Source organism: Pseudophryne corroboree, chromosome 5, assembly GCF_028390025.1.
Source record: "Pseudophryne corroboree isolate aPseCor3 chromosome 5, aPseCor3.hap2, whole genome shotgun sequence".
NCBI classification, from domain to species: domain Eukaryota; kingdom Metazoa; phylum Chordata; class Amphibia; order Anura; family Myobatrachidae; genus Pseudophryne; species Pseudophryne corroboree.
Window position 1 is genome coordinate 6,640,496 of NC_086448.1, and position 26,238 is coordinate 6,666,733.

Sequence of the window (26,238 nt, forward strand, 5' to 3'; positions counted from 1 at the left end):
GGAGTGTAATGGGAGTTATTAGTAGAGGAGAGGAGTATAATGGGTGTTATTAGTAGAGGAGGGGAGCATAATGGGTATTATTAGTGGAGGAGGGGAGTTTAATGGGTGTTATAAGGGGAGGAGGGGAGTATAATGGGAGTTATTAATAGAGGAGGGGAGTATAATGGGTGTTATTAGTAGAGGAGGGGAGTATAATGGGAGTTATTAGTAGAGGAGGGAAGTATAATGGGAGTTATTAGTGGAGGAGGGGAGTGTAATGGGAGTTATTAGTAGAGGAGGGGAGTATAAAGGGTGTTATTAGTGGAGGAGGGGAATATAATGGGTATTATTAGTGGAGGAGGGGAGTATAATGGGTGTTATTAGTGGAGGAGGGGAGTATAATGGGAGTTATTAGTAGAGGAGGGGAGTATAATGGGTGTTATTAGTGAAGGAGGGGAGTATACTGGGTATTATTAGTGGAGAAGGGGACTATAATGGGTGTTATTAGTGGAGGAGGGGAGTATAATGGGAGTTATTAGTGGAGGAGGTGAGTGTAATGGGAGTTATTAGTAGAGGAGGGGAGTATAATGGTAGTTATTAGTGGAGGAGGGGAGTATAATGGATGTTATTAGTGGAAGAGGGGAGTATAATGGGAGTTATTAGTGGAGGAGGGGAGTATAATGGGTGTTATTAGTGGAGGAGGGGAATATAATGGGTGTTATTAGTAGAGGAGGGGAGTATAATGGGTATTATTAGTGGAGTGGGGTATAATGGGAGTTATTAGTGGAGGAGGGGAGTATAATGGGTGTTATTAGTGGAGTGGGGTATAATGGGAGTTATTAGTGGAGGAGGGGAGTATAATGGAAGTTATTAGTGGAGGGGAGTATAATGGGTATTATTAGTGGAGGAGGAAGTATAATTGGAGTTATTAGTGGAGTAGGGGGTATAATGGGTATTATTAGAGGAGGATGGAGTATAATTGGAGTTATTAGTGGAGGAGGGGAGTATAATGGGTATTATTAGTGGAGGAGGGGAGTATAATGGGTATTATTAGTGGAGGAGGGGAGTATAATGGGTGTTATTAGTAGAGGAGGGGAGTATAATGGGTATTATTAGTGGAGTGGGGTATAATGGGAGTTATTAGTGGAGGAGTGGAGTATAATGGGTGTTATTAGTGGAGTGGGGTATAATGGGAGTTATCAGTAAAGGAGGGGGTATAATGGGAGTTATTAGTGGAGGAGAGGAGTATAATGGGTGTTATTAGTGGAGGAGGGGAGTATAATGGGAGTTAATAGTGGAGGAGGGGAGTATAATGGAAGTAATTAGTGGAGGAGGGGAGTATAATGGGTATTATTAGAGTAGGAGGGAGTATAATTGGAGTTATTAGTGGAGGAGGGGAGTATAATGGATGTTATTAGTGGAGGAGGGGAGTATAATGGAAGTTATTAGTGGAGGAGGGGAGTATAATGGAAGTTATTAGTGGAGGAGGGGAGTATAATGGAAGTTATTAGTGGAGGAGGGGAGTATAATGGTAGTTATTAGTGGAGGAGGGGAGTATAGTGGGTATTATTAGTGGAGGAGGGGAGTATAATAGAAGTTATTAGTGGAGGAGGGGAGTATAATGGGTGTTATTAGTGGAGGAGGGTAGTATAATGTAAGTTATTAGTGGAGGAGGGGAGTATAATGGGTGTTATTAGTGGAGGAGGGGAGTATAATGGGTATTATTAGTGGAGGAGGGGAGTATAATGGAAGTTATTAGTGGAGGAGGGAGTATAATGGGTGTTATTAGTGGAGGAGGGGAGTATAATGGGTATTATTAGTGGAGGAGGGGAGTATAATGGGTGTTATTAGTGGAGGAGGGGAGTATAATGGGTATTATTAGTGGAGGAGGGGAGTATAATGGTAGTTATTAGTGGAGTAGGGGAGTATAATGGGTGTTATTAGTGGAGGAGGGGAGTATAATGGAAGTTATTAGTAGAGGAGGAGAGTATAATGGGTGTTATTAGTGGAGGAGGGGAGTATAATGGGAGTTATTAGTGGAGGGGGTATAATGGGAGTTATTAGTGGAGGAGGGGAGTGTAATGGTAGTTATTAGTGGAGGAGGGGAGTATAATGGGTATTATTAGTGGAGGAGGGGAGTATAATGGAAGTTATTAGTGGAGGAGGGGAGTATAATGGGTATTATTAGTGAAGGAGGGGAGTATAATGGGTGTTATTTGTGGAGGAGGGGAGTATAATGGGTGTTATTAGTGGAGGAGGGGAGTATAATGGAAGTTATTAGTGGAGGAGGGGAGTATAATGGTAGTTATTAGTGGAGGAGGGGAGTATAATGGGTATTATTAGTGGAGGAGGGGAGTATAATGGAAGTTATTAGTGGAGTAGGGGAGTATAATGGGTGTTATTAGTGGAGGAGGGGAGTATAATGGGTATTATTAGTGGAGGAGGGGAGTATAATGGGTATTATTAGTGGAGGATGGGAGTATAATGGAAGTTAATAGTGGAGGAGGGGAGTATAGTGGGTGTTATAAGTGGAGGAGGGGAGTATAATGGAAGTTATTAGTGGAGGAGGAGAGTATAATGGGTGTTATTAGTGGAGGAGGGGAGTATAATGGGAGTTATTAGTGGAGGGGGGTATAATGGGAGTTATTAGTGGAGGAGGGGAGTGTAATGGTAGTTATTAGTGGAGAGGGGAGTATAATGGGTATTATTAGTGGAGGAGGGGAGTATAATGGGAGTTTTTAGTGGAGAAGGGGAGCATGATGGGTATTATTAGTGGAGGATGGGAGTGTAATGGGAGTTATTAGTAGAGGAGGGGAGTTTAATGTGTATTATTAGTGGAGTGGGGGGGTATAATGGGTGTTATTAGTGGAGGAGGGGAGTATAATGGAAGTTATTAGTGGAGGAGGGGGTATAATGGGAGTTATTAGTGGAGGAGGGGAGTATAATGGGTATTATTAGTGGAGGAGGGAGTATAATGGGAGTTATTAGTGGAGGAGGGGAGTATAATGGGTGTTTTTAGTGGAGTAGGGGAGTATAAAGGAAGTTATTAGTGGAGGAGGGGAGTATAATGGTAGTTATTAGTGGAGGAGGGGAGTGAAATGGGAGTTATTAGTAGAGGAGGGGAGTATAATGGGTGTTATTAGTGGAGGAGGGGAGTATAATGGGTATTATTAATGAAGGAGAGTAGTATAATGGGTGTTATTAGTGGAGGAGGGGAGTATAATGGGAGTTATTAGTAGAGGAGGGGAGTATAATGGGTGTTATTAGTGGAGGAGGGGAGTATAATGGGTATTATTAGTGGAGGAGGGGAGTATAATGGGTGTTATTAGTGGAGGAGGGGAGTATAATGGGAGTTATTAGTGGAGGAGGGGAGTGTAATGGGAGTTATTAGTAGAGGAGGGGAGTATAATGGTAGTTATTAGTGGAGGAGGGGAGTATAATGGGTGTTATTAGTGGAAGAGGGGAGTATAATGGGAGTTATTAGTGGAGGAGGGGAGTATAATGGGTGTTATTAGTGGAGGAGGGGAATATAATGGGTGTTATTAGTAGAGGAGGGGAGTATAATGGGTATTATTAGTGGAGTGGGGTATAATGGGAGTTATTAGTGGAGGAGGGGAGTATAATGGGTGTTATGAGTGGAGTGGGGTATAATGGGAGTTATTAGTAGAGGAGGGGGTATAATAGGAGTTATTAGTGGAGGAGAGGAGTATAATGGGTGTTATTAGTGGAGGAGGGGAGTATAATGGGTATTATTAGTGGAGGAGGGGAGTATAATGGAAGTTAATAGTGGAGGAGGGGAGTATAATGGGTGTTATTAATGGAGAAGGGGAGTATAATGGAAGTTATTAGTGGAGGAGGAGAGTATAATGGGTGTTATTAGTGGAGGAGGGGAATATAATGGGTGTTATTAGTAGAGGAGGGGAGTATAATGGGTATTATTAGTGGAGTGTGGTATAATGGGAGTTATTAGTGGTGGAGGGGAGTATAATGGGTGTTATTAGTGGAGTGGGGTATAATGGGAGTTATTAGTAGAGGATGGGGTATAATGGGAGTTATTAGTGGAGGAGAGGAGTATAATGGGTGTTATTAGTGGAGGAGGGGAGTATAATGGGTATTATTAGTGGAGGAGGGGAGTATAATGGAAGTTAATAGTGGAGGAGGGGAGTATAATGGGTGTTATTAGTGGAGAAGGGGAGTATAATGGAAGTTATTAGTGGAGGAGGAGAGTATAATGGGTGTTATTAGTGGAGGAGGGGAGTATAATGGGTGTTATTAGTGGAGGGGGGTATAATGGGAGTTATTAGTGGAGGAGGGGAGTATAATGGTTATTATTAGTGGAGGAGGGGAGTATAATGGGAGTTTTTAGTGGAGAAGGGGAGCATGATGGGTATTATTAGTGGAGGATGGGAGTGTAATGGGAGTTAGTAGAGGAGTGGAGTATAATGTGTATTATTAGTGGAGTAGGGGGGTATAATGGGTGTTATTAGTGGAGGAGGGGAGTATAATGGGAGTTATTAGTGGAGGAGGGGGTATAATGGGAGTTATTAGTGGAGGAGGGGAGTATAATGGGTGTTATTAGTGGAGGAGGGGAGTATAATGGGTATTATTAGTGGAGGAGGGGAGTATAATGGGTGTTATTAGTGGAGGAGGGGAGTATAATGGGTATTATTAGTGGAGGAGGGGAGTATAATGGAAGTTATTAGTGGAGGAGGGGGTATAATGGGAGTTATTAGTGGAGGAGGGGGTATAATGGAAGTTATTAGTGGAGGAGGGGAGTATAATGGGTATTATTAGTGGAGGAGGGGAGTATAATGGAAGTTATTAGTGGAGGAGGGGAGTATAATGGAAGTTATTAGTGGAGGAGGGGAGTATAATGGGTATTATTAGTGGAGGAGGGGAGTATAATGGAAGTTATTAGTGGAGGAGGGGAGTATAATGGGTGTTATTAGTGGAGGAGGGGAGTATAATGGAAGTTATTAGTGGAGGAGGGGAGTATAATGGTAGTTATTAGTGGAGGAGGGGAGTATAATGGGTATTATTAGTGGAGGAGGGGAGTATAATGGAAGTTATTAGTGGAGGAGGGGAGTATAATGGGTGTTATTAGTGGAGGAGGGGAGTATAATGGGTATTATTAGTGGAGGAGGGGAGTATAATGGGTGTTATTAGTGGAGGAGGGGAGTATAATGGGTATTATTAGTGGAGGATGGGAGTATAATGGAAGTTATTAGTGGAGTAGGGGAGTAAAATGGGTGTTATTAGTGGAGGAGGGGAGTATAATGGAAGTTATTAGTAGAGGAGGAGAGTATAATGGGTGTTATTAGCGGAGGAGGGGAGTATAATGGGAGTTATTAGTGGAGGGGGGTATAATGGGAGTTATTAGTGGCGGAGGGGAGTGTAATGGTAGTTATTAGTGGAGGAGGGGAGTATAATGGGATTATTAGTGGAGGAGGGGAGTATAATGGAAGTTATTAGTGGAGGAGGGGAGTATATTGGGTGTTATTAGTGGAGGAGGGGAGTATAATGGGTATTATTAGTGAAGGAGGGGAGTATAATGGGTGTTATTAGTGGAGTAGGGGAGTATAATGGGTGTTATTAGTGGAGTAGGGGAGTATAATGGGTATTATTAGTGGAGGAGGGGAGTATAATGGGTATTATTAGTGGAGGATGGGAGTGTAATGGGAGTTATTAGTGGAGGAGGGGAGTATAATGGGTGTTATTAGTGGAAGAGGGGAGTATAATGGGAGTTATTAGTGGAGGAGGGGAGTATAATGGGTGTTTTTAGTGGAGGAGGGGAGTATAATGGGTATTATTAATGGAGGAGAGTAGTATAATGGGTGTTATTAGTGGAGGAGGGAAGTATAATGGGAGTTATTAGTGGAGGAGGGGAGTGTAATGGGAGTTATTAGTAGAGGAGGGGAGTATAATGGGTGTTATTAGTGGAGGAGGGGAGTATAATGGGTATTATTAATGGAGGAGAGTAGTATAATGGGTGTTATTAGTGGAGGAGGGGAGTATAATGGGAGTTATTAGTAGAGGAGGGGAGTATAATGGGTGTTATTAGTGGAGAAGGGGAGTATAATGGGTATTATTAGTGGAGGAGGGGAGTATAATGGGTGTTATTAGTGGAGGAGGGGAGTATAATGGGAGTTATTAGTGGAGGAGGGGAGTGTAATGGGAGTTATTAGTAGAGGAGGGGAGTATAATGGTAGTTATTAGTGGAGGAGGGGAGTATAATGGGTGTTATTAGTGGAAGAGGGGAGTATAATGGGAGTTATTAGTGGAGGAGGGGAGTATAATGGGTGTTATTAGTGGAGGAGGGAAGTATAATGGGAGTTATTAGTGGAGGAGGGGAGTGTAATGGGAGTTATTAGTAGAGGAGGGGAGTATAATGGGTGTTATTAGTGGAGGAGGGGAGTATAATGGGTATTATTAATGGAGGAGAGTAGTATAATGGGTGTTATTAGTGGAGGAGGGGAGTATAATGGGAGTTATTAGTAGAGGAGGGGAGTATAATGGGTGTTATTAGTGGAGAAGGGGAGTATAATGGGTATTATTAGTGGAGGAGGGGAGTATAATGGGTGTTATTAGTGGAGGAGGGGAGTATAATGGGAGTTATTAGTGGAGGAGGGGAGTGTAATGGGAGTTATTAGTAGAGGAGGGGAGTATAATGGTAGTTATTAGTGGAGGAGGGGAGTATAATGGGTGTTATTAGTGGAAGAGGGGAGTATAATGGGAGTTATTAGTGGAGGAGGGGAGTATAATGGGTGTTATTAGTGGAGGAGGGGAATATAATGGGTGTTATTAGTAGAGGAGGGGAGTATAATGGGTATTATTAGTGGAGTGGGGTATAATGGGAGTTATTAGTGGAGGAGGGGAGTATAATGGGTGTTATTAGTGGAGTGGGGTATAATGGGAGTTATTAGTAGAGGAGGGGGTATAATGGGAGTTATTAGTGGAGGAGAGGAGTATAATGGGTGTTATTAGTGGAGGAGGGGAGTATAATGGGTATTATTAGTGGAGGAGGGGAGTATAATGGAAGTTAATAGTGGAGGAGGGGAGTATAATGGGTGTTATTAATGGAGAAGGGGAGTATAATGGAAGTTATTAGTGGAGGAGGAGAGTATAATGGGTGTTATTAGTGGAGGAGGGGAGTATAATGGGAGTTATTAGTGGAGGGGGGTATAATGGGAGTTAATAGTGGAGGAGGGGAGTGTAATGGTAGTTATTAGTGGAGGAGGGGAGTATAATGGGTATTATTAGTGGAGGAGGGGAGTATAATGGGAGTTTTTAGTGGAGAAGGGGAGCATGATGGGTATTATTAGTGGAGGATGGGAGTGTAATGGGAGTAATTAGTAGAGGAGGGGAGTATAATGTGTATTATTAGTGGAGTAGGGGGGTATAATGGGTGTTATTAGTGGAGGAGGGGAGTATAATGGGAGTTATTAGTGGAGGAGGGGGTATAATGGGAGTTATTAGTGGAGGAGGGGAGTATAATGGAAGTTATTAGTGGAGAAGGGGAGTATAATGGGTATTATTAGTGGAGGAGGGAGTATAATGGGAGTTATTAGTGGAGGAGGGGAGTATAATGGGTGTTATTAGTGGAGGAGGGGAGTATAATGGAAGTTATTAGTGGAGGAGGGGAGTATAATGGAAGTTATTAGTGGAGGAGGGGAGTATAATGGGTGTTTTTAGTGGAGGAGGGGAGTATAATGGGAGTTATTAGTGGAGGAGGGGAGTATAATGGTAGTTATTAGTGGAGGAGGGGAGTATAAAGGGTATTATTAGTGGAGGAGGGGAGTATAATGGAAGTTATTAGTGGAGGAGGGAAGTATAATGGGTGTTATTAGTGGAGGAGGGGAGTATAATGGGTATTATTAGTGGAGGAGGGGAGTATAATGGGTGTTATTAGTAGAGGAGGGGAGTATAATGGGTATTATTAGTGGTGGAGGGGAGTATAATGGAAGTTATTAGTGGAGGAGGGGAGTATAATGGCTGTTATTAGTGGAGAAGGGGAGTATAATGGAAGTTATTAGTGGAGGAGGAGGGTATAATGGGTGTTATTAGTGGAGGAGGGGAGTATAATGGGAGTTATTAGTAGAGGAGGGAAGTATAATGGGAGTTATTAGTGGAGGAGGGGAGTGTAATGGGAGTTATTAGTAGAGGAGGGGAGTATAAAGGGTGTTATTAGTGGAGGAGGGGAATATAATGGGTATTATTAGTGGAGGAGGGGAGTATAATGGGTGTTATTAGTGGAGGAGGGGAGTATAATGGGAGTTATTAGTAGAGGAGGGGAGTATAATGGGTGTTATTAGTGAAGGAGGGGAGTATACTGGGTATTATTAGTGGAGGAGGGGACTATAATGGGTGTTATTAGTGGAGGAGGGGAGTATAATGGGAGTTATTAGTGGAGGAGGGGAGTGTAATGGGAGTTATTAGTAGAGGAGGGGAGTATAATGGTAGTTATTAGTGGAGGAGGGGAGTATAATGGTAGTTATTAGTGGAGGAGGGGAGTATAATGGGTGTTATTAGTGGAAGAGGGGAGTATAATGGGAGTTATTAGTGGAGGAGGGGAGTATAATGGGTGTTATTAGTAGAGGAGGGGAGTATAATGGGTATTAATAGTAGAGATGAGCGCCTGAAATTTTTCGGGTTTTGGGTTCGGTTCCGCGGCCGTGTTTTGGGTTCGAACGCGTTTTGGCAAAACCTCACCGAATTTTTTTTGTCGGATTCGGGTGTGTTTTGGATTCGGGTGTTTTTTTCAAAAAACACTAAAAACAGCTTAAATCATAGAATTTGGGGGTCATTTTGATCCCAAAGTATTATTAACCTCAAAAACCATAATTTACACTCATTTTCAGTCTATTCTGAATACCTCACACATCACAATATTATTTTTAGTCCTAAAATTTGCACCGAGGTCGCTGTGTGAGTAAGATAAGCGACCCTAGTGGCCGACACAAACACCGGGCCCATCTAGGAGTGGCACTGCAGTGTCACGCAGGATGTGCCTTCCAAAAAACCCTCCCCAAACAGCACATGACGCAAAGAAAAAAAGAGGCGCAATGAGGTAGCTGTGTGAGTAAGATTAGCGACCCTAGTGGCCGACACAAACACCGGGCCCATCTAGGAGTGGCACTGCAGTGTCACGCAGGATGGCCCTTCCAAAAAACCCTCCCCAAACAGCACATGACGCAAAGAAAAAAAGAGGCGCAATGAGGTAGCTGTGTGAGTAAGATTAGCGACCCTAGTGGCCGACACAAACACCGGGCCCATCTAGGAGTGGCACTGCAGTGTCACGCAGGATGTCCCTTCCAAAAAACCCTCCCCAAACAGCACATGACGCAAAGAAAAAAAGAGGCGCAATGAGGTAGCTGACTGTGTGAGTAAGATTAGCGACCCTAGTGGCCGACACAAACACCGGGCCCATTTAGGAGTGGCACTGCAGTGTCACGCAGGATGTCCCTTCCAAAAAACCCTCCCCAATCAGCACATGATGCAAAGAAAAAGAAAAGAAAAAAGAGGTGCAAGATGGAATTGTCCTTGGGCCCTCCCACCCACCCTTATGTTGTATAAACAAAACAGGACATGCACACTTTAACCAACCCATCATTTCAGTGACAGGGTCTGCCACACGACTGTGACTGATATGACGGGTTGGTTTGGACCCCCCCCCAAAAAAGAAGCAATTAATCTCTCCTTGCACAAACTGGCTCTACAGAGGCAAGATGTCCACCTCATCATCACCCTCCGATGTGTACATCCCCCTCCTCACAGATTATCAATTCGTCCCCACTGGAATCCACCATCTCAGCTCCCTGTGTACTTTGTGGAGGCAATTGCTGCTGGTCAATGTCTCCGCGGAGGAATTGATTATAATTCATTTTAATGAACATCATCTTCTCCACATTTTCTGGATGTAACCTCGTACGCCGATTGCTGACAAGGTGAGCGGCGGCACTAAACACTCTTTCGGAGTACACACTTGTGGGAGGGCAACTTAGGTAGAATAAAGCCAGTTTGTGCAAGGGCCTCCAAATTGCCTCTTTTTCCTGCCAGTATAAGTACGGACTGTGTGACATGCCTACTTGGATGCGGTCACTCATATAATCCTCCACCATTCTATCAATGTTGAGAGAATCATATGCAGTGACAGTAGACGACATGTCCGTAATCGTTGTCAGGTCCTTCAGTCCGGACCAGATGTCAGCATCAGCAGTCGCTCCAGACTGCCCTGCATCACCGCCAGCGGGTGGGCTCGGAATTCTGAGCCTTTTCCTCGCACCCCCAGTTGCGGGAGAATGTGAAGGAGGAGATGTTGACAGGTCGCGTTCCGCTTGACTTGACAATTTTGTCACCAGCAGGTCTTTCAACCCCAGCAGACTTGTGTCTGCCGGAAAGAGAGATCCAAGGTAGGCTTTAAATCTAGGATCGAGCACGGTGGCCAAAATGTAGTGCTCTGATTTCAACAGATTGACCACCCGTGAATCCTTGTTAAGCGAATTAAGGGCTCCATCCACAAGTCCCACATGCCTAGCGGAATCGCTCCGTGTTAGCTCCTCCTTCAATGTCTCCAGCTTCTTCTGCAAAAGCCTGATGAGGGGAATGACCTGACTCAGGCTGGCAGTGTCTGAACTGACTTCACGTGTGGCAAGTTCAAAGGGCATCAGAACCTTGCACAACGTTGAAATCATTCTCCACTGCGCCTGAGACAGGTGCATTCCACCTACTATATCGTGCTCAATTGTATAGGCTTGAATGGCCTTTTGCTGCTCCTCCAACCTCTGAAGCATATAGAGGGTTGAATTCCACCTCGTTACCACTTCTTGCTTCAGATGATGGCAGGGCAGGTTCAGTAGTTTTTGGTGGTGCTCCAGTCTTCTGTACGTGGTGCCTGTACGCCGAAAGTGTCCCGCAATTCTTCTGGCCACCGACAGCATCTCTTGCACGCCCCTGTCGTTTTTTAAAAAATTCTGCACCACCAAATTCAAGGTATGTGCAAAACATGGGACGTGCTGGAATTTGCCCATATTTAATGCACACACAATATTGCTGGCGTTGTCCGATGCCACAAATCCACAGGAGAGTCCAATTGGGGTAAGCCATTCCGCGATGATCTTCCTCAGTTGCCGTAAGAGGTTTTCAGCTGTGTGCGTATTCTGGAAAGCGGTGATACAAAGCGTAGCCTGCCTAGGAAAGAGTTGGCGTTTGCGAGATGCTGCTACTGGTGCCGCCGCTGCTGTTCTTGCGGCGGGAGTCCATACATCTACCCAGTGGGCTGTCACAGTCATATAGTCCTGACCCTGCCCTGCTCCACTTGTCCACATGTCCGTGGTTAAGTGGACATTGGGTACAACTGCATTTTTTAGGACACTGGTGAGTCTTTTTCTGACGTCCGTGTACATTCTCGGTATCGCCTGCCTAGAGAAGTGGAACCTAGATGGTATTTGGTAACGGGGGCACACTGCCTCAATAAATTGTCTAGTTCCCTGTGAACTAACGGCGGATACCGGACGCACGTCTAACACCAACATAGTTGTCAAGGCCTCAGTTATCCGCTTTGCAGCAGGATGACTGCTGTGATATTTCATCTTCCTCGCAAAGGACTGTTGAACAGTCAATTGCTTACTGGAAGTAGTACAAGTGGGCTTACGACTTCCCCTCTGGGATGACCATCGACTCCCAGCAGCAACAACAGCAGCGCCAGCAGCAGTAGGCGTTACACGCAAGGATGCATCGGAGGAATCCCAGGCAGGAGAGGAATCGTCAGAATTGCCAGTGACATGGCCTGCAGGACTATTGGCATTCCTGGGGAAGGAGGAAATTGACACTGAGGGAGTTGGTGGGGTGGTTTGCGTGAGCTTGGTTACAAGAGGAAGGGATTTACTGGTCAGTGGACTGCTTCCGCTGTCACCCAAAGTTTTTGAACTTGTCACTGACTTATTATGAATGTGCTGCAGGTGACGTATAAGGGAGGATGTTCCGAGGTGGTTAACGTCCTTACCCCTACTTATTACAGCTTGACAAAGGGAACACACGGCTTGACACCTGTTGTCCGCATTTCTGGTGAAATACCTCCACACCGAAGAGCTGATTTTTTTGGTATTTTCACCTGGCATGTCAACGGCCATATTCCTCCCACGGACAACAGGTGTCTCCCCGGGTGCCTGACTTAAACAAACCACCTCACCATCAGAATCCTCCTGGTCAATTTCCTCCCCAGCGCCAGCAACACCCATATCCTCCTCATCCTGGTGTACTTCAACACTGACATCTTCAATCTGACTATCAGGAACTGGACTGCGGGTGCTCCTTCCAGCACTTGCAGGGGGCGTGCAAATGGTGGAAGGCGCATGCTCTTCACGTCCAGTGTTGGGAAGGTCAGGCATCGCAACCGACACAATTGGACTCTCCTTGTGGATTTGGGATTTCGAAGAATGCACAGTTCTTTGCTGTGCTGCTTTTGCCAGCTTGAGTCTTTTCATTTTTCTAGCGAGAGGCTGAGTGCTTCCATCCTCATGTGAAGCTGAACCACTAGCCATGAACATAGGCCAGGGCCTCAGCCGTTCCTTGCCACTCCGTGTCGTAAATGGCATATTGGCAAGTTTACGCTTCTCCTCCGACAATTTTATTTTAGGTTTTGGAGTCCTTTTTTTTCTGATATTTGGTGTTTTGGATTTGACATGCTCTGTACTATGACATTGGGCATCGGCCTTGGCAGACGACGTTGCTGGCATTTCATCGTCTCGGCCATGACTAGTGGCAGCAGCTTCAGCACGAGGTGGAAGTGGATCTTGATCTTTCCCTAATTTTGGAACCTCAACATTTTTGTTCTCCATATTTTAATAGGCACAATTAAAAGGCACCTCAGGTAAACAATGGAGATGGATACTAGTATACAATTATGGACTGCCTGCCGAGTGCAGACACAGAGGTAGCCACAGCCGTGAACTACCGTACTGTACTGTGTCTGCTGCTAATATAGACTGGTTGATAAAGAGATGTCTATGTAACTATGTATGTATAAAGAAGAAAGAAAAAAAAACCACGGTTAGGTGGTATACAATTATGGACGGACTGCCTGCCGAGTGCAGACACAGAGGTAGCCACAGCCGTGAACTACCGTACTGTACTGTGTCTGCTGCTAATATAGACTGGTTGATAAAGAGATGTCTATGTAACTATGTATGTATAAAGAAGAAAGAAAAAAAAACCACGGTTAGGTGGTATACAATTATGGACGGACTGCCTGCCGAGTGCAGACACAGAGGTAGCCACAGCCGTGAACTACCGTACTGTACTGTGTCTGCTGCTAATATAGACTGGTTGATAAAGAGATGTCGTAGTAGTATGTATGTATAAAGAAGAAAAAAAAACCACGGTTAGGTGGTATATACAATTATGGACGGGCTGCCGAGTGCCGACACAGAGGTAGCCACAGCCGTGAACTACCGCACTGTACTGTGTCTGCTGCTAATATATAGACTGGTTGATAAAGAGATAGTATACTCGTAACTAGTATGTATGTATAAAGAAAGAAAAAAAAAACACGGTTAGGTGGTATATACAATTATGGACGGGCTGCCGAGTGCCGACACAGAGGTAGCCACAGCCGTGAACTATCGCACTGTACTGTGTCTGCTGCTAATATAGACTGTTTGATAAAGAGATAGTATACTCGTAACTAGTATGTATGTATAAAGAAAGAAAAAAAAACCACGGTTAGGTGGTATATACAATTATGGACGGGCTGCCGAGTGCCGACACAGAGGTAGCCACAGCCGTGAACTACCGCACTGTACTGTGTCTGCTGCTAATATAGACTGGTTGATAAAGAGATAGTATACTCGTAACTAGTATGACTATAAAGAAAGAAAAAAAAACCACGGTTAGGTGGTATATACAATTATGGACGGGCTGCCGAGTGCCGACACAGAGGTAGCCACAGCCGTGAACTACCGCACTGTACTGTGTCTGCTGCTAATATATAGACTGGTTGATAAAGAGATAGTATACTCGTAACTAGTATGTATGTATAAAGAAAGAAAAAAAAACCACGGTTAGGTGGTATATACAATTATGGACGGGCTGCCGAGTGCCGACACAGAGGTAGCCACAGCCGTGAACTACCGCACTGTACTGTGTCTGCTGCTAATATAGACTGGTTGAAAAAGAGATAGTATACTCGTAACTAGTATGTATGTATAAAGAAAGAAAAAAAAACCACGGTTAGGTGGTATATACAATTATGGACGGGCTGCCGAGTGCCGACACAGAGGTAGCCACAGCCGTGAACTACCGCACTGTACTGTGTCTGCTGCTAATATATAGACTGGTTGATAAAGAGATAGTATACTCGTAACTAGTATGTATGTATAAAGAAAGAAAGAAAAACCACGGTTAGGTGGTATATACAATTATGGACGGGCTGCCGAGTGCCGACACAGAGGTAGCCACAGCCGTGAACTACCGCACTGTACTGTGTCTGCTGCTAATATATAGACTGGTTGATAAAGAGATAGTATACTCGTAACTAGTATGTATGTATAAAGAAAGAAAAAAAAACCACGGTTAGGTGGTATATACAATTATGGACGGGCTGCCGAGTGCCGACACAGAGGTAGCCACAGCCGTGAACTACCGCACTGTACTGTGTCTGCTGCTAATATATAGACTGGTTGATAAAGAGATAGTATACTCGTAACTAGTATGTATGTATAAAGAAAGAAAAAAAAAACCACGGTTAGGTGGTATATACAATTATGGACGGGCTGCCGAGTGCTGACACAGAGGTAGCCACAGCCGTGAACTACCGCACTGTACTGTGTCTGCTGCTAATATATAGACTGGTTGATAAAGAGATAGTATACTCGTAACTAGTATGTATGTATAAAGAAAGAAAAAAAAACCACGGTTAGGTGGTATATACAATTATGGACGGGCTGCCGAGTGCCGACACAGAGGTAGCCACAGCCGTGAACTACCGCACTGTACTGTGTCTGCTGCTAATATATAGACTGGTTGATAAAGAGATAGTATACTCGTAACTAGTATGTATGTATAAAGAAAGAAAAAAAAACCACGGTTAGGTGGTATATACAATTATGGACGGGCTGCCGAGTGCCGACACAGAGGTAGCCACAGCCGTGAACTACCGCACTGTACTGTGTCTGCTGCTAATATAGACTGGTTGATAAAGAGATAGTATACTCGTAACTAGTATGTATGTATAAAGAAAGAAAAAAAAACCACGGTTAGGTGGTATATACAATTATGGACGGGCTGCCGAGTGCCGACACAGAGGTAGCCACAGCCGTGAACTACCGCACTGTACTGTGTCTGCTGCTAATATAGACTGGTTGATAAAGAGATAGTATACTCGTAACTAGTATGACTATAAAGAAAGAAAAAAAAACCACGGTTAGGTGGTATATACAATTATGGACGGGCTGCCGAGTGCCGACACAGAGGTAGCCACAGCCGTGAACTACCGCACTGTACTGTGTCTGCTGCTAATATAGACTGGTTGATAAAGAGATAGTATACTACTAATATTATATATACTGGTGGTCAGGTCACTGGTCACTAGTCACACTGGCAGTGGCACTCCTGCAGCAAAAGTGTGCACTGTTTAATTTTAATATAATATTATGTACTCCTGGCTCCTGCTATAACCTATAACTGGCACTGCAGTGCTCCCCAGTCTCCCCCACAATTATAAGCTGTGTGAGCTGAGCACAGTCAGATATATATATACATTGATGCAGCACACTGGGCTGAGCAGTGCACACAGATATGGTATGTGACTGAGTCACTGTGTGTATCGTTTTTTTCAGGCAGAGAACGGATATATTAAATAAAACAAACAACTGCACTGTCTGGTGGTCACTGTGGTCGTCAGTCACTAAACTCTGCACTCTCTTCTACAGTATCACAGCCTCAGGTCAATCTCTCTCTCTCTCTCTCAACCCTAATCTAAATGGAGAGGACGCCAGCCACGTTCTCTCCCTATCAATCTCAATGCACGTGTGAAAATGGCGGCTACGCGCGGCTCCTTATATAGAATCCGAGTCTCGCGATAGAATCCGAGCCTCGCGAGAATCCGACAGCGTCATGATGACGTTCGGGCGCGCTCGGGTTAACCGAGCAAGGCGGGAAGATCCGAGTCGCTCGGACCCGTGAAAAAAAACATGAAGTTCGGGCGGGTTCGGATTCAGAGAAACCGAACCCGCTCATCTCTAATTATTAGTGGAGTGGGGTATAATGGGAGTTATTAGTGGAGGAGGGGAGTATAATGGGTGTTATTAGTGGAGTGGGGTATAATGGGAGTTATTAGTAGAGGAGGGGGTATAATGGGAGTTATTAGTGGAGGAGGGGAGTATAATGGGTGTTATTAGTGGAGGAGGGGAGTATAATGGGAGTTATTAGTGGAGGAGGAAGTATAATTGGAGTTATTAGTGGAGTAGGGGGGTATAATGGGTATTATTAGAGGAGGATGGAGTATAATTGGAGTTATTAGTGGAGGAGGGGAGTATAATGGGTATTATTAGTGGAGGAGGGGAGTATAATGGGTATTATTAGTGGAGGAGGGGAGTATAATGGGTATTATTAGTGGAGGAGGGGAGTATAATGGGTGTTATTAGTAGAGGAGGGGAGTATAATGGGTGTTATTAGTAGAGGAGGGGAGTATAATGGGTGTTATTAGTAGAGGAGGGGAGTATAATGGGTATTATTAGTGGAGTGGGGTATAATGGGAGTTATTAGTGGAGGAGTGGAGTATAATGGGTGTTATTAGTGGAGTGGGGTATAATGGGAGTTATCAGTAGAGGAGGGGGTATAATGGGAGTTATTAGTGGAGGAGAGGAGTATAATGGGTGTTATTAGTGGAGGAGGGGAGTATAATGGGAGTTAATAGTGGAGGAGGGGAGTATAATGGAAGTAATTAGTGGAGGAGGGGAGTATAATGGGTATTATTAGAGTAGGAGGGAGTATAATTGGAGTTATTAGTGGAGTAGGGGGGGTATAATGGGTATTATTAGAGGAGGAGGGAGTATAATGGGAGTTATTAGTGGAGGAGGGGAGTATAATGGGTATTATTAGTGGAGGAGGGGAGTATAATGGGTATTATGTGGAGGGGAGTATAATGGGTATTATTAGTGGAGGAGGGGAGTATAATGGGTGTTATTAGTGGAGGAGGGGGGTATAATGGGTATTATTAGAGGAGGAGGAAGTATAATTGGAGTTATTAGTGGAGTAGGGGGGTATAATGGGTATTATTAGAGGAGGATGGAGTATAATTGGAGTTATTAGTGGAGGAGGGGAGTATAATGGGTATTATTAGTGGAGGAGGGGAGTATAATGGGTATTATTAGTGGAGGAGGGGAGTATAATGGGTATTATTAGTGGAGGAGGGGAGTATAATGGGTGTTATTAGTAGAGGAGGGGAGTATAATGGGTATTATTAGTGGAGTGGGGTATAATGGGAGTTATTAGTGGAGGAGTGGAGTATAATGGGTGTTATTAGTGGAGTGGGGTATAATGGGAGTTATCAGTAGAGGAGGAGGTATAATGGGAGTTATTAGTGGAGGAGAGGAGTATAATGGGTGTTATTAGTGGAGGAGGGGAGTATAATGGGAGTTAATAGTGGAGGAGGGGAGTATAATGGAAGTAATTAGTGGAGGAGGGGAGTATAATGGGTATTATTAGAGTAGGAGGGAGTATAATTGGAGTTATTAGTGGAGTAGGGGGGGTATAATGGGTATTATTAGAGGAGGAGGGAGTATAATGGGGGTTATTAGTGGAGGAGGGGAGTATAATGGGTATTATTAGTGGAGGAGGGGAGTATAATGGGTATTATGTGGAGGAGGGGAGTATAATGGGTATTATTAGTGGAGGAGGGGAGTATAATGGGTGTTATTAGTGGAGGAGGGGGGTATAATGGGTATTATTAGAGGAGGAGGGGAATATAATGGGAGTTATTAGTGGAGGAGGGGAGTGTAATGGGAGTTATTAGTAGAGGAGAGGAGTATAATGGGTGTTATTAGTGGAGGAGGGGAGCATAATGGGTATTATTAGTGGAGGAGGGGAGTTTAATGGGTGTTATTAGTGGAGGAGGGGAGTATAATGGGAGTTATTAGTAGAGGAGGGGAGTATAATGGGTGTTATTAGTAGAGGAGGGGAGTATAATGGGAGTTATTAGTAGAGGAGGGAAGAATAATGGGAGTTATTAGTGGAGGAGGGGAGTGTAATGGGAGTTATTAGTAGAGGAGGGGAGTATAAAGGGTGTTATTAGTGGAGGAGGGGAATATAATGGGTATTATTAGTGGAGGAGGGGAGTATAATGGGTGTTATTAGTGGAGGAGGGGAGTATAATGGGAGTTATTAGTAGAGGAGGGGAGTATAATGGGTGTTATTAGTGAAGGAGGGGAGTATACTGGGTATTATTAGTGGAGAAGGGGACTATAATGGGTGTTATTAGTGGAGGAGGGGAGTATAATGGGAGTTATTAGTGGAGGAGGGGAGTGTAATGGGAGTTATTAGTAGAGGAGGGGAGTATAATGGTAGTTATTAGTGGAGGAGGGGAGTATAATGGATGTTATTAGTGGAAGAGGGGAGTATAATGGGAGTTATTAGTGGAGGAGGGGAGTATAATGGGTGTTATTAGTGGAGGAGGGGAATATAATGGGTGTTATTAGTAGAGGAGGGGAGTATAATGGGTATTATTAGTGGAGTGGGGTATAATGGGAGTTATTAGTGGAGGAGGGGAGTATAATGGGTGTTATTAGTGGAGTGGGGTATAATGGGAGTTATTAGTAGAGGAGGGGGGTATAATGGGAGTTATTAGTGGAGGAGGGGAGTATAATGGGAGTTATTAGTGGAGGAGGGGAGTATAATGGAAGTTATTAGTGGAGGAGGGGAGTATAATGGGTATTATTAGTGGAGGAGGAAGTATAATTGGAGTTATTAGTGGAGTAGGGGGGTATAATGGGTATTATTAGAGGAGGATGGAGTATAATTGGAGTTATTAGTGGAGGAGGGGAGTATAATGGGTATTATTAGTGGAGGAGGGGAGTATAATGGGTATTATTAGTGAAGGAGGGGAGTATAATGGGTGTTATTAGTAGAGGAGGGGAGTATAATGGGTATTATTAGTGGAGTGGGGTATAATGGGAGTTATTAGTGGAGGAGTGGAGTATAATGGGTGTTATTAGTGGAGTGGGGTATAATGGGAGTTATCAGTAGAGGAGGGGGTATAATGGGAGTTATTAGTGGAGGAGAGGAGTATAATGGGTGTTATTAGTGGAGGAGGGGAGTATAATGGGAGTTAATAGTGGAGGAGGGGAGTATAATGGAAGTAATTAGTGGAGGAGGGGAGTATAATGGGTATTATTAGAGTAGGAGGGAGTATAATTGGAGTTATTAGTGGAGTAGGGGGGTATAATGGGTATTATTAGAGGAGGAGGGAGTATAATGGGAGTTATTAGTGGAGGAGGGGAGTATAATGGGTATTATTAGTGGAGGAGGGGAGTATAATGGGTATTATGTGGAGGAGGGGAGTATAATGGGTATTATTAGTGGAGGAGGGGAGTATAATGGGAGTTATTAGTGGAGGAGGGGAGTATAATGGATATTATTAGTGGAGGAGGGGAGTATAATGGGTGTTATTAGTGGAGGAGGGAAGTATAATGGGAGTTATTAGTGGAGGAGGGGAGTATAATGGGTATTATTAGTGGAGGAGAGGAGTATAATGGAAGTTATTAGTGGAGGAGGGGAGTATAATGGGAGTTATTAGTGGAGAAGGGGAGTATAATGGAAGTTATTAGTGGAGGAGGAGAGTATAATGGGTGTTATTAGTGGAGGAGGGGAGTATAATGGGAGTTATTAGTGGAGGGGGGTATAATGGGAGTTATTAGTGGAGGAGGGGAGTGTATTGGTAGTTATTAGTGGAGGAGGGGAGTATAATGGGTGTTATTAGTGGAGGAGGGGAGTATAATGGGTATTATTAGTGGAGGAGGGGAGTATAATGGGTGTTACTAGTGGAGGAGGGGAGTATAATGGGAGTTATTAGTGGAGGAGGGGAGTGTAATGGAAGTTATTAGTGGAGGAGGGGAGTATAATGGCTGTTATTAGTGGAGGGGGGAGTATAATGGGTGTTATTAGTGGAGGAGGGGAGTATAATGGGTATTATTAGTGGAGGAGGGGAGTATAATGGGTGTTATTTGTGGAGGAGGGGAGTATAATGGGTATTATTAGTGGAGGAGGGGAGTATAATGGAAGTTATTAGTGGAGGAGGGGGGTATAATGGGTATTATTAGAGGAGGAGGGGAATATAAAGGGAGTTAGTGGAGGAGGGGAGTGTAATGGGAGTTATTAGTAGAGGAGGGGAGTATAATAGGTGTTATTAGTGGAGGAGGGGAGTATAATGGGTATTATTAGTGGAGGAGGGGAGTATAATGGGTGTTACTAGTGGAGGAGGGGAGTATAATGGGAGTTATTAGTGGAGGAGGGGAGTGTAATGGGAGTTATTAGTAGAGGAGGGGAGTATAATGGTAGTTATTAGTGGAGGAGGGGAGTATAATGGTGTTATTAGTGGAAGATGGGAGTATAATGGGAGTTATTAGTGGAGGAGGGGAGTATAATGGGTGTTATTAGTGGAGGAGGGGAATATAATGGGTGTTATTAGTAGAGGAGGGGAGTATAATGGGTATTATTAGTGGAGTGGGGTATAATGGGAGTTATTAGTGGAGGAGGGGAGTATAATGGGTGTTATTAGTGGAGTGGGGTATAATGGGAGTTATTAGTAGAGGAGGGGGTATAATGGGAGTTATTAGTGGAGGAGAGGAGTATAATGGGTGTTATTAGTGGAGGAGGGGAGTATAATGGGAGTTAATAGTGGAGGAGGGGAGTATAATGGAAGTTATTAGTGGAGGAGGGGAGTATAATGGGTATTATTAGTGGAGGAGGGAGTATAATTGGAGTTATTAGTGGAGTAGGGGAGTATAATGGGAGTTATTAGTGGAGGAGGGGAGTATAATGGGTATTACTAGTGGAGGAGGGGAGTATAATGGGTATTATTAGTGGAGGAGGGGAGTATAATGGGTATTATTAGTGGAGGAGGAGAGTATAATGGGAGTTATTAGTGGAGGAGGGGAGTATAATGGATATTATTAGTGGAAGAGGGGAGTATAATGGGTGTTATTAGTGGAGGAGGGAAGTATAATGGGAGTTATTAGTGGAGGAGGGGAGTATAATGGGTATTATTAGTGGAGAGGAGTATAATGGAAGTTATTAGTGGAGGAGGGGAGTATAATGGGTGCTATTAGTGGAGAAGGGGGGTATAATGGAAGTTATTAGTGGAGGAGGGGAATATAATGGGTGTTATTTGTGGAGGAGGGGAGTATAATGGGTATTATTAGTGGAGGAGGGGAGTATAATGGAAGTTATTAGTGGAGGAGGGGGGTATAATGGGTATTATTAGAGGAGGAGGGGAATATAATGGGAGTTATTAGTGGAGGAGGGGAGTGTAATGGGAGTTATTAGTAGAGGAGAGGAGTATAATGGGTGTTATTAGTGGAGAAGGGGAGCATAATGGGTATTATTAGTGGAGGAGGGGAGTTTAATGGGTGTTATTAGTGGAGGAGGGGAGTATAATGGGAGTTATTAGTAGAGGAGGGGAGTATAATGGGTGTTATTAGTAGAGGAGGGGAGTATAATGGGAGTTATTAGTAGAGGAGGGAAGTATAATGGGAGTTATTAGTGGAGGAGGGGAGTGTAATGGGAGTTATTAGTAGAGGAGGGGAGTATAATGGGAGTTATTAGTGGAGGAGGGGAGTGTAATGGGAGTTATTAGTGGAGGAGGGGAGTATAATGGGAGTTATTAGTGGAGGAGGGGAGTATAATGGGTATTATTAGTGGAGGAGGGGAGTATAATGGGAGTTATTAGTGGAGGAGGGGAGTATAATGGATATTATTAGTGGAGGAGGGGAGTATAATGGGTGTTATTAGTGGAGGAGGGGAGTATAATGGGAGTTATTAGTAGAGGAGGGGAGTATAATGGGTGTTATTAGTGAAGGAGGGGAGTATACTGGGTATTATTAGTGGAGGAGGGGACTATAATGGGTGTTATTAGTGGAGGAGGGGAGTATAATGGGAGTTATTAGTGGAGGAGGGGAGTGTAATGGGAGTTATTAGTAGAGGAGGGGAGTATAATGGTAGTTATTAGTGGAGGAGGGGAGTATAATGGGAGTTATTAGTGGAGGGAGTATAATGGGTGTTATTAGTGGAGGAGGGGAGTATAATGGGAGTTATTAGTGGAGGAGGGGAGTATAATGGGAGTTATTAGTGGAGGAGGGGAGTATAATGGGTGTTATTAGTGGAGGAGGGGAATATAATGGGTGTTATTAGTAGAGGAGGGGAGTATAATGGGTATTATTAGTGGAGTGGGGTATAATGGGAGTTATTAGTGGAGGAGGGGAGTATAATGGGTGTTATTAGTGGAATGGGGTATAATGGGAGTTATTAGTAGAGGAGGGGGTATAATGGGAGTTATTAGTGGAGGAGGGGAGTATAATGGGTGTTATTAGTGGAGGAGGGGAGTATAATGGGAGTTATTAGTGGAGGAGGGGAGTATAATGGAAGTTATTAGTGGAGGAGGGGAGTATAATGGGTATTATTAGTGGAGGAGGAAGTATAATTGGAGTTATTAGTGGAGTAGGGGGGTATAATGGGTATTATTAGAGGAGGATGGAGTATAATTGGAGTTATTAATGGAGGAGGGGAGTATAATGGGTATTATTAGTGGAGGAGGGGAGTATAATGGGTATTATTAGTGGAGGAGGGGAGTATAATGGGAGTTATTAGTGGAGGAGGGGAGTATAATGGATATTATTAGTGGAGGAGGGGAGTATAATGGGTGTTATTAGTGGAGGAGGGGAGTATAATGGGAGTTATTAGTAGAGGAGGGGAGTATAATGGGTGTTATTAGTGGATGAGGGGAGTATAATGGGAGTTATTAGTGGAGGAGGGGGTATAATGGGTATTATTAGTAGAGGAGTGGAGTATAATGGGTGTTATTAGTGGAGGAGGGGGTATAATGGGAGTTATTAGTGGAGATGGGGAGTATAATGGGAGTTATTAGTGGAGGAGGGGGTATAATGGGTATTATTAGTAGAGGAGCAGAGTATAATGGGTGTTATTAGTGGAGGAGGGGGTATAATGGGTGTTATTAGTGGAGGAGGGGAATATAATGGGAGTTATTAGTGGGGGAGGGGAGTATAATGGGAGTTATTAGTGGAGGAGGGAGTATAATGGGAGTTATTAGTGGAGGATGGGGTATAATGGGTATTATTAGTGGAGGAGGGGGGTATAATGGGAGTTATTAGTGGAGGAGGGGAGTATAATGGGTGTTATTAGTGGAGGAGGGGGTATAATGGGTATTATTAGTGGAGGAGGGGAGTATAATGGGAGTTATTAGTGGAGGAGGGGAGTATAATGGGAGTTATTCGTGGAGGGGGGGAGTATAATGGGTATTATTAGTGGAGGAGGGGGTATAATGGGTGTTATTAGTGGAGGAGGGGGTATAATGGGTGTTATTAGTGGAGGAGGGGAGTATAATGGGTATTATTAGTGGAGGAGGGGAGTATAATGGGTATTATTAGTGGAGGAGGGGAGTATAATGGGAGTTATTAGTGGAGGAGGGGAGTATAATGGGATTTTTTAGTGGAGGAGGGGAGTATAATGGGTATTATTAGTGGAGGAGGGGGTATAATGGGAGTTATTAGTGGAGGAGGGGAGTATAATGGGAGTTATTAGTGGAGGAGTGGAGTATAATGGGTATTATTAGTGGAGGAGGGGAATATAATGGGAGTTATTAGTGGAAAGGGGGAGTATAATGGGATTTTTTAGTGGAGGAGGGGAGTATAATGGGAGTTATTAGTGGAGGAGGGGAGTATAATGGGAGTTATTAGTGGAGGAGGGGAGTATAATGGGAGTTATTAGTGGAGGAGTGGAGTATAATGGGTATTATTAGTGGAGGAGGGGAATATAATGGGAGTTATTAGTGGAAAGGGGGAGTATAATGGGATTTTTTAGTGGAGGAGGGGAGTATAATGGGAGTTATTAGTGGAGGAGGGGAGTATAATGGGAGTTATTAGTGGAGGAGGGGAGTATAATGGGAGTTATTAGTGGAGGAGGGGAGTATAATGGGTATTATTAGTGGAGGAGGGGAATATAATGGGAGTTATTAGTGGAAAGGGGGAGTATAATGGGATTTTTTAGTGGAGGAGGGGAGTATAATGGGAGTTATTAGTGGAGGAGGGGAGTATAATGGGAGTTATTAGTGGAGGAGGGGAGTGTAATGGGAGTTATTAGTGGAGGAGGGAGTATAATGGGTATTATTAGTGGAGGGGGGGAGTATAATGGGAGTTATTAGTGGAGGAGGGGAGTATAATGGGAGTTATTAGTGGAGGAGGGAGTATAATGGGAGTTATTAGTGGAGGAGGGGGTATAATGGGTGTTATCACTAAAGTGATGGATAAAGGTGGAGCCATGGATATAGCTTATCTAGACTTTAGTAAGGCTTTTGACACAGTTCCACATCGCAGACTGCTAAATAAACTTGAAAGTTTGGGATTGGATATTAGGATTATTGAATGGATAAGATCTTGGTTGAAGGATAGAAAACAGAGAGTTGTGGTAAATGGAGTGCATTCACAGGAGGGAAATGTTACCAGTGGAGTACCCCAGGGATCTGTACTTGGACCAGTTCTTTTTAATATCTTTATTGGTGACATTGCAAATGGCATTAAAGGGAAAGTATGCCTTTTTGCAGATGACACAAAGGTATGCAACAGGGTAGACACACCAGGAGGGGTAAAACAAATGATTGAGGATCTAGGTAGATTAGAGGAATGGTCAAGAGTCTGGCAATTACAGTTTAATGCCAAAAAATGCAAAATCATGCACTTGGGTCTCAAAAATCCTAAAGCTAAATACAGTATTAATGGCACTATACTGGAAACTACTGAGGAGGAAAGGGATCTAGGAGTCACTATTTCCGATGACTTAAAGGCAGGTAAGCAATGTAACAAGGCAATGAGGATGGCTAGTCAGATGCTTAGCTGCATTGGGAGAGGAATCAGCAGCAGAAAGAAAGAAGTAATAATGCCACTGTATAGGTCATTGGTACGGCCTCATCTAGAATACTGTATTCAGTTCTGGAGGCCATATCTTCAAAAGGATATTAATACATTAGAAACTGTACAAAGGAGGGCAACTAAAATGGTGCATGGCCTACATCACAAAACATACCCAGAAAGACTAAGAAATCTCAATATGTATAGTTTGGAGCAGAGAAGGGAAAGGGGGGACATGATAGAAACTTTCAAATATATCAAGGGTTTTAACAAAGTCCAGGAGGGAAACATTCTCCAAATGAAGAGAAGCAATAGGACACGAGGACATGCACTGAGACTGGAGGGGGGGAGGTTCAGGGGAAATTTGCGGAAAAATTATTTCACAGAAAGGGTAGTGGACAAGTGGAATAGCCTCCCATCAGAGGTGGTAGAGGCTAAGACAGTAGAGCAATTTAAACATGCTTGGGACAGGCATATGAATATCCTTACAAAGAAATAAGGATCAAATAAGGTTAGAGATAAAAATAATATAAAAAAAAAAAAAAAAAAAAAAAAGGGGCAGACTAGATGGGCCAAGTGGTTCTTATCTGCCGACAAATTCTATGTTTCTATGAGGAGGAAGTATAATGGGAGTTATTAGTGGAGTAGGGGGGTATAATGGGTATTATTAGTGGAGGAGGGAGTATAATGGGTATTATTAGTGGAGGAGGGGGTATAATGGGTGTTATTAGAGGAGGAGGGGAGTATAATGGGTATTATTAGTGGAGGAGGGGAGTATAATGGGAGTTATTAGTGGAGAGGGGGAGTATAATGGGAGTTATTAGTGGAGGAGGGGAGTATAATGGAAGTTATTAGTGGAGGAGGGGAGTATAATGGGAGTTATTAGTGGAGGAGTTATTAGTGGAGGAGGGAGTATAATGGGAGTTATTAGTGGAGGAGGGGAGTATAATGGGAGTTATTAGTGGAGGGGGGGGAGTATAATGGGTATTATTAGTGGAGGAGGGAGTATAATGGGAGTTATTAGTGGAGGAGGGGAGTATAATGGGTGTTATTAGTGGAGGAGGGGAGTATAACGGGTGTTATTAGTGGAGGAGGGGAGTATAATGGGAGTTATTAGTGGAGAGGGGGA